This window comes from Thermobia domestica, chromosome 1 (assembly GCF_964235325.1).
Source record: "Thermobia domestica chromosome 1, izTheDome1.hap1.1, whole genome shotgun sequence".
NCBI lineage: Eukaryota > Metazoa > Arthropoda > Insecta > Zygentoma > Lepismatidae > Thermobia > Thermobia domestica.
In genome coordinates this window covers 211,476,623-211,485,525 of record NC_137454.1, presented here as the reverse complement: position 1 = coordinate 211,485,525, position 8,903 = coordinate 211,476,623, and positions in this window count along the sequence as shown.

The window sequence follows — 8,903 nt, the reverse complement described above, 5'->3', positions numbered from 1 at the left end:
GCGAATCTAGACTGTTGCTAGGGGGCTTAGCCCCCCTTTTTACGTGACTAAAAATATTTAAGCTAATATTTATATATTTTCCAAAGTGCATAGTAAACTCATGATATACCTATCATAATATTGGGTCTGCTTGCTCTCCCCCAGTTTTAAAACCTTCTAGATCCACATCTGCAAATATACAAGTTTTAGCAGTGTTGCCAGCTTTAGCAACGTTTATCATATCTCTGGAACGACTTGAGATATCGAACTGCTCTAAACGGTAAAGTAATTTCTGTATTCATTGCAAACCATACAAATAATTAGGTATGATACCTATCTGAGTATTTTATCGAAATAAAGGCTTGAAAAAATAATCAAATTTTCTAGCTATGGTAACTTCGTTCTTATTCATTCGAAACACTTTATACCATGACCATGGTATCTAACGCTAAGTTACTTTCGATGTGCATTATCCTGTTCATCTTCATTCTGCTGTATGTATGATAGAAGCTTCCAAACTTTGGATGTTTGTGATACTATAACATTGTTAGTTTGCAACACCGAATAATAAATGTGGTGTATTAAGTTTTCGTTTAGCATGCTGATATGAAATATGTAATAATCTGCCGTAGTGTCATTTGAAAAACATAGCTTTATATTGGGTTGGCAACACTGTTTGTTGGGTGTTTGTGTTTAATACATGTAAAGATGTCCCCCTCCTTATAGTTGCTTCGTGCAAAGTGTCGTTTTTTTTTTCTCTTTTGGTTTCTCCGTTATAGCGAATGATCAAGATAAATTGTCTACCCTATATATACATTGCTTGACAAGTGCTAAGGAACAACTTATTTGTGCCACGTAACATTCTCGGCAGGCGACCAATTACAGTCAAATGCAATGCAGAGGGCGCAATGGAGCAGAAACCATTATATGTATAAAAGACAGTGCGCGAAAGCTCTGTATTCAATCTAAAGTGCATGCAATGAGGTGTTTGACGTAAATAACGCTGTAGATGGTGGAAATCAGTTCTGCTAAATTCAGTGTGGTGGAGCAATAAGTATGTGCAAAATGGCTTCAAGACAGCATATGAGTGCGTACGATCGTGAACGTGCAGTTGAACTGCTAGAAGCTGGTTAAAACGTCGCTACTCTGGTGACAGCAATGGGAGTATCAGAAAGTGTCGTCTTAGGATTGGAAAAGGGCGCAGAAAGTGGAAATGCGATGCGAAAGCATGCTGCATGCTGTGGTCGTCGGAGGAAGACTACACCTCAAGATGATCGATGTGCATCCCTAGTGGAGTAAAGGAACGAAGAGCGCACTCTGCGTCAGATGCTGCAGACCTTGCAATCGCTCCGGTACACATGTATCTGCTGGAACCATTTTTCATCTCTTAAATCAGATTGTTTTGTATGCAGGGAAGACTAATAAATGCATCCCACTTCAAAAATTTCATCGTCGCAAAAAATTACAGTGGTGCCAGGAATTTGTTGATTGGGATCAGCAACACTTTTCCATAGTGATGTTCTCCGACGAATCCCGTTTCACTGTGACAAGTGATTCTGACTATCAGGCTACCACTTACTATGGAGAAAACGGGGAACATATTATGCACAACAAAATGTTCATGAACGTGAACGCTATGGCCAAGGTGTGATTCTGTGGGCAGGCTTTATGCACAATGGCAGAATCCCGCTTCATATCTTTGATCAAGGTAGCCTGACATCCCAGCGATAATGCAGAGAGATTCTTTTGAATCATGTTCGTCCTTTTTGGGGTGCGGTATGTCCGGACTTTCTGTTTATGGACGACAGCGCGCGCCCACACAGGACTGCTATAGTGTCGGACACACTTGAAGGTGAAGATATTACACGCATGCAATGGCTTGCTTGCTCTCCGGACCTTAATCCTATTGAGTATGCCTGGGATATCCTTGGCAGATGTGTTTCTCAACGAAATCCAACTTCCCGAAACGTGCAAGAACTGACAAACGCTTTGAGGGAGAACAGTATCCCTCAATAACTCCTCATTAGTTTAGTGAACAACATGAATAACATATGCAAATTATGTATTAGTGTCCGAGGAGGTCATACATCCTACTGAAGTACTCATATCTTTGTCCTTCTGGCTGGAAGACTCATTTTGCATGGCTGTTTGTACATGTTTCAAAGAGCATCTTTTTCTTTTTTTAGTTATTTTTATTTTTCCACGTGGCGAAATCTGTACCATTTTCCAATAGAATAATTGCACATTGTCTCTGCTGTATATGTACTGCGTTGCATTTCTTTCCCCAATGTCTATTCTGAGTTATTACGAAAAATGCCACTGTTCCTTAGCCTTTGTCAAGCAGGTATATACAGGATGGTTCATTTAAAATTTGTCACCCTCTGTATCTCCTAATAGAGGAATTTGTTTGAAAAATCTCGAAACACGTTAACTTTAGTATGAGGGGGACGGATGATTGTGGCAACTTCAGCCACACTGCCCCACTCCCTGCGTTTTAGTGGCGAAAACTTCATTCTTCGTAAATGGCAATATGGGTCAAGTGGTATATCGTTTGAAAACATATTTGATAGTAGCTATAAAAATATGATTATGAAATTTCGCCCAATATGTTAGGAGAAATTATGTTCACAAATGTTACCCATTAGATACAGGAATTGTCAAACAAGATTATGTTTAACGTTAGTAAACGTTATGAACACCATCAATTAACCATTTTGCAACAAAAATTTAACGGGCTTTTACACGATACGTTATTTTACTGATGTTCCTATAAAGGTAACCAAGAAGGTTCTGTCGCATTTTGTGGAGGTCTGTGTTCCATTAGCCCTCGCACCATGTGAGGAATGCGAATGGAGATAAGGCGAATGTTAGTTGTTGGTGTGGGTATATCCAACATACTACCTTGTTGTGGCTGTTCAGTTACATTGTGAACTTGCTCAAGGACAGAGTGAACATGGAACCTCTACAGAGCGTCATAAGGGCATGTATGCTGTACGAGTTCAAACTGGGATCAAATGCCGTTGCAGCGGGGCGGAATATATGCCACGCATTTGGTGAGGGTGTCGTGACTACGTGGAGAGTGCAGCGGTGGTTTAATAAGCTTAAGGACGGTGAAGAAACACTCGAAGTTTCGCTACATGCCGGAATACCAGCACATTTACAAATTGAAGATTTTCAGGTAGCAATTGAGGCGAACAGTGGAAAGACATGTGAGGAACTGGACCTATCATTCAATGTGAGTGGAGAAACTATTCGGCAGCACTTCCATCAACTTGGGAAGCATCACAAGTTGGGTCGATGTATCCCACATGATTTGACTCTGGTCCAGAAGGCAATACGAACAGACACCTGCTGTGTCGTCTTTGCTGTCTCGTCTAAGGAAGGATCCATTTTTGGACAGGGTGCTGACATGTTATGAGAAGTGGTACTGTACGAAACTCCACGGCGCCGAAATCATTGGTTAGCATCCCAAGAACCGGTTCCAAAACAGCTAAAACCAGCACTGTACCAGAAGAAGATCCTCCTAAGTCTTTGGTGGACTGCTTGTGCATCATGCATCGGGAACTGCTACCAGCTAGTCAGAACATTAATACAACTGTGTACTGTCAGCAGTTGAGCCATCTTCAAGAAAAACTCAAAACTCTGGAGCCAGCACTTCTGAATCGCAAAGGGGTCCTCCTATTACATTACAATCCTAAGCTCCACGTGTTCCATTCCTTGGACAATCACCTGAGAGGACGCGAGTTCAAATCCCTAGCACAGATTCAAAATGCACTTCGCTTGACAGCCTACCAAATTCTACCGTGATGGAATCCATGGCCTTCCAGAACGTTGTCAAGAAGGTCGCTGATGCTGAAAAAGACTATTTATGATTTTCCAGGTACGTCTTAGGTGACATATAGACGTTCGAAAGTGGTGGGTGAAAAAGCAACAAAACTTTGTTGATTTCCTTTATACTCAACAATAAAGGTTTCACCACTAGACCTCTGGAAAATGAGGCGACACGTCTAATGTTTCGCACAGTGTAGGTTGCTAACGTTGTTTTCTCAGCACAGTTCGTAATTGAGGGTATTCATAACGTTTACTAACACTAAACATAATCTTGTTTGAGAATTTCTATGTCTAATGTGTGACGATTGTGAACGCGACTCCTTCTAACGTATTGGGTGAAATTTCAAAACAATCATATTTTCATAACTAGTACCGTATCAAATATGTTTCAAACGATGGCAATTTGACTCATGTTGACATTTACGAAAAATGAAGTTATCGCTACTAGACCGCAGGGTGTGGGGCGGTGCGGCTGAATTTATCACAATTATCCGTCCGGCTTGTCTATAGCCCGCTCCCTCCAGTTCTTTGTCACCGGAACTGAAAGAGCCGTCAATACTACTACTACTTATATCGAGAACAGAACCCAACCAACCTCTGCAGGGCTTCTAACACGTTCCTACTACTACTACTAGTACTATTACTTCTAATGCGATTAACTACCACTACTACTATAGCTACTACTACTACTACTACTTATACTGAAGTCTCCTTACCACAAGATTTACATATTAAATCTTTATAACATGCGATTCCGATTCATTAGGAACTAATATGAATCGATAGATTCACTACCAGTATGATTCGTTAAAAATCACTGGGTGGAGCGGGCTATACTCAATCCATCAGTCCCCCTCAAAACGGAGAAAATGAACTCCGACGTCATATATGTTATTTATTTTCAAAAAAATAAAAGATTGAAACTGAATGTAGTATTATATAGTGTAAATTTGAGATATATTTTGTAGGGTTCTCTTCTTAACATCCTCCTTAGATAGGTCTTGGATACTGTAAACCCTTAATAACATATCAGAATTAATATTACATTTTGAACAGGCATGTTGATGCAAAAAGTCTTCAATTCAGCATTGAAACTTCAACGTATTAATAAAAAGAAGATACAAAACCAAAATGTAAAACCAACACAATGTAAGTCACAAACTATCTTGTACTTTTTCTATTTCAGTTTTCTTATTAGTCTAGTGGCCAAAGTGTGTGTTGTTCGTTCATCAGATCCCAGATCGAACGCACTTCAGTGGTCTAATACTACTTTAAACATAGTTCAAGTTTACGAAGTCTTATATGTAGAGATGCAAAAAAGCCGGCTTTTTGGATCGATGGTTTTTTGCACATAAAAAGCCGGCTTTTTGGGGAAAAAACGAGAATTTTGGAAATTTTGGCTTTTTTCATTTTTGTGATTTTTCTGTTTAAATAGCTTTCTTATAGTATACTCTAAAGTTAAATAAGATTCCATGACCTAAATGCCATATTTCGCTCTGGAATTCACCATCATGATGGATGGAGCATATGGTTTATGAATTCAAATAAACATAAAGTACCTAATATTTGAGGGCAATTCTAGAAGCTATTTAACTTTATTTTAACTTCTGAATTATAGACATTTTTTCCTTCTCTAGATCATTTCTCTTTACTTATCCGTGTTTCACTTCTTAGAGCTTAGTACTCTAGCTTCTAGCACATAATTAAACTTTTGTTTTTCAATATATCCATCAGAGCGTGCGTTTTTCAAAATATATGTCAGAGCGTACTTCCACATTTTCCGTACTGTAGCTGTGCAATGATTTAACAATAATCCTCCGAACACAACCTTGAATACCATTCGATAGAAATAATCAATATCGTATTTAGAAAAATATTTGGAAGGTTTTTTTCTGAATAATGTTTGTTTTTTCTAAAAAATTCCTAACTTTTATTTAAGAGGAATTAAGTTTATGAGTACAGGCATAACAAATATTTCGTTTCGTTTTTGTATTCAACTATAATCTTCCAGATAAACATTGAAGACCATTTTATACTGATAATCAGTGGCGGATTTAGAAAAGTATTTTGGGAGGGACTTTTCTTATTAATGCTTGTTTTTTTCTAAAAATTCCATTTTTTTTTATTTGAGGACAGCTTGAAGTTTATGAGTAAAGGCAAAACTAACATTTAGTTTGTTTTAGAAATTCCGTAATTTCGGGGTATAGGCTTCAATCCGAAACACATCCCACCCTAACCCTCTTCGCGAATCCATCACTGCTGGTAATTATAAATAACAAAGATTTAAAAACAATTAGAAGGAAGTCGGCCAGGACTCGCAGTACACGCACTATCTCTACATTCACAGATAGAATTAAGAAAAAAATTTTTCAAAATAGTCGAATGCGGGCAGGGGCGAATTAAAGGAGGGGGCGAGGGGGGCGATCGCCCCCCCCCAAGAGCCCTCTAAAATATTAAAATTACACACACTGCCGCTCGTAGCTTACCGCCACATGAACGAAAGTTTGGAATCATCCTTGCATTATTTCAAAAGAGGGTTAATTCTTTAAATTTTATTTAAAAATGGTCTCCGTTTAGCATGCCGTCTTTACGCTAACGATAATTCGAGTCATAATATCAGATAAATCTCAGGAAGAAGGACGATGTTACTTGTAGCCAGAACATCTGGAAAACTATCCATGACTGGTTCTTTCCCATAAGGAGAGGGATCTTTTTTGTAAATATTGCTCACTTTTTGCAACGGTTTTTTTGGGGGGGGGGGCTATCAAAGAAACGTGCCTCTCCAAACTCTTGAGATTAAACCTTTAAAGAAATTCGCTACTTTCTACGGTATTTTAGAAACTCACAACAAGGCACAATATCACATTAACGCTCTTGAGGTCGGAAAAGCGTTTCTGAAAAACTACTGGCAACCAGTGAAGTCAGTCGAGAATCAAATCAACTCGTCAAGAAGACAAGTCATCCAAAATCGCGACAAACTGAAATTAATGTTGGGAAATGTGATATTGCCTGGAAGGCAAGGCATTGCTTTTCAAGGCCACACTGACAAGGGCGCCGATTTCTCAGTAAATTTGGGGGACCATTCAGATGCAGAGAGTATATATATATATGAGTATTTTAAGAGAAATTGCATTCAAATTATGTCAAATATTGTATATTCATGAATACAATAGGGAGGCCCTTGCACAAGGCCGATGCGTGTACGGATAATTGGACCTCAGATGGTGACAGTGCAGAAACGTGCAGTGAAGCTCAACGAGGGCAATTTTCGAAAATTGCTCAAATTTAGAATGGCTTGTAGTGACGATCTTTTAAAGAATCACTGGAAGCAAGCATCGAAAAGGACCATTTTTGTCAATAAAACCACACAAAATGCCCTCATTGAGGGTTGGGGATGAGAAATCACGTCTGTAAAATTGTCAATCGAGTGCGAGAGGATCCGTTTTATTCTATTATGTTTTATCGTCGGTCGTTTCGCACACATCTCAACTGTCTTTGATTCTAAGGTACGAACACATGGGTGAAATAAGAGAAGACTGCTTCGGTTTCATTGATCCTCGATCAGCAGAGCTGAAAGATGAGGACATTGGTTCGAGCTCGGAATCCGAAGACGCAAAACCGCCCGAACTCTCACTGACTGGAGGGAAAATTGGAGAAATTGTTCTATCTTTGCTACGCGACTTCTGACTCGAACCGAAAAACTGCGTTGGTATTGGTATGGTTGCGCCGTCACGACCTGTCAAAGTCGCCGGGCAGTGCAGAAGATCCAGAAGGAGGTTTCAAACGCGCTGCATTGTTCATATTGCAGTCACAGTCTCAACTTGTCCATCTTCAGGTCGTCGTCAGTACAGTGCATGAGGAACTGTCTGGGAACAACGAACGAGATCATTGCCTTTCTCACCGCATCGTCAAAACGTAATACTGTTCTTAAGCTTATGGTTAGTGGCCAGTTGGAGACATTGTGTATAACGAGATGGGTTGAACGGAACGACGCGGTGTTACAATTTCACGTGAAATTTCAATAAATAAGTGAGGTTCTACAGTGTGTTCTAAGTGATCCGAGTTAGATACAGCAGCCAAAACATGGGCACTTTCTTCTGCCATGTAGGACAGCGAGTTTATCGTTACTATTACGTGTCTTCAGGGTGTTCTCACGATAACCCTCCCCTCAATCGACTTTTGCAGAAGACAAATTTAGACATGAACGCAATGTCAGATGCCATTTAGGACACTATCGCAGCATTAAACAAGAAGCGTTCAAACAGCAAAGAATTCAAGGCAACTTTCGAAGCAATATCCAGAATGGTTACCAGTGTCGACGTGCAGATTCAAGCTCATCTCACCCAAAGACAACACATCGTACGAACTTCAGGGCAGATGACACGGCATCTTACTACTGAAGAACTGTCTACATTTCGTTGATAGAGTCGGTTGTAGAAGACCTCAAAACTCGTCTTGCGCAGGAAGTTTTAAATGTATACGGACTCAACATTCTATTGCCAACATGCGCAACTGACTAAACTCTGAGCAACAACTTCCGCATTCTATCAGAAAGATTTTACAAAACTATCGGAACTCAAGAAAAAATTATGTTTTCCCTCTTTAGTTCTGAATTTGCAATCTGCACTTTTAAATGGAAGAAAATTAAAGAAAAAGGTGGAACTCTATCACGGACTGCGTTGGAGGCCTTGACCACCAGCGACGAAAATCTTCACGTGACTATTCGAAAACTGCTGCGCATACTTGTAACCCTGTGGTACGGATTCCACGTTAATCAGTAGGTCTCATATAGCCTCGCTGCTGAAAGGGACGTTTAACTCAACATAAACTGAACTTGTAACCCTGCATTCGAGCGTGGCCAGTGCAGAACGATCTTAATCCACATTGCACCGACTGAAAACGTGGTTGCGATCTCGTTCTGGCGAAAAGCGGCTGAATGGACCAGCACTTTGAAATGTCATAGGGACATTGTCGTAGATCGCGACAATATTATATCGACAAATATGCTTTGTGTGGTATTTGCCGAAAAGCGTGTTTTGCGTTGTAACTTGTAAGTTCTTTTGTCCTTTTGTTGAATTCATTTTACTAAAATA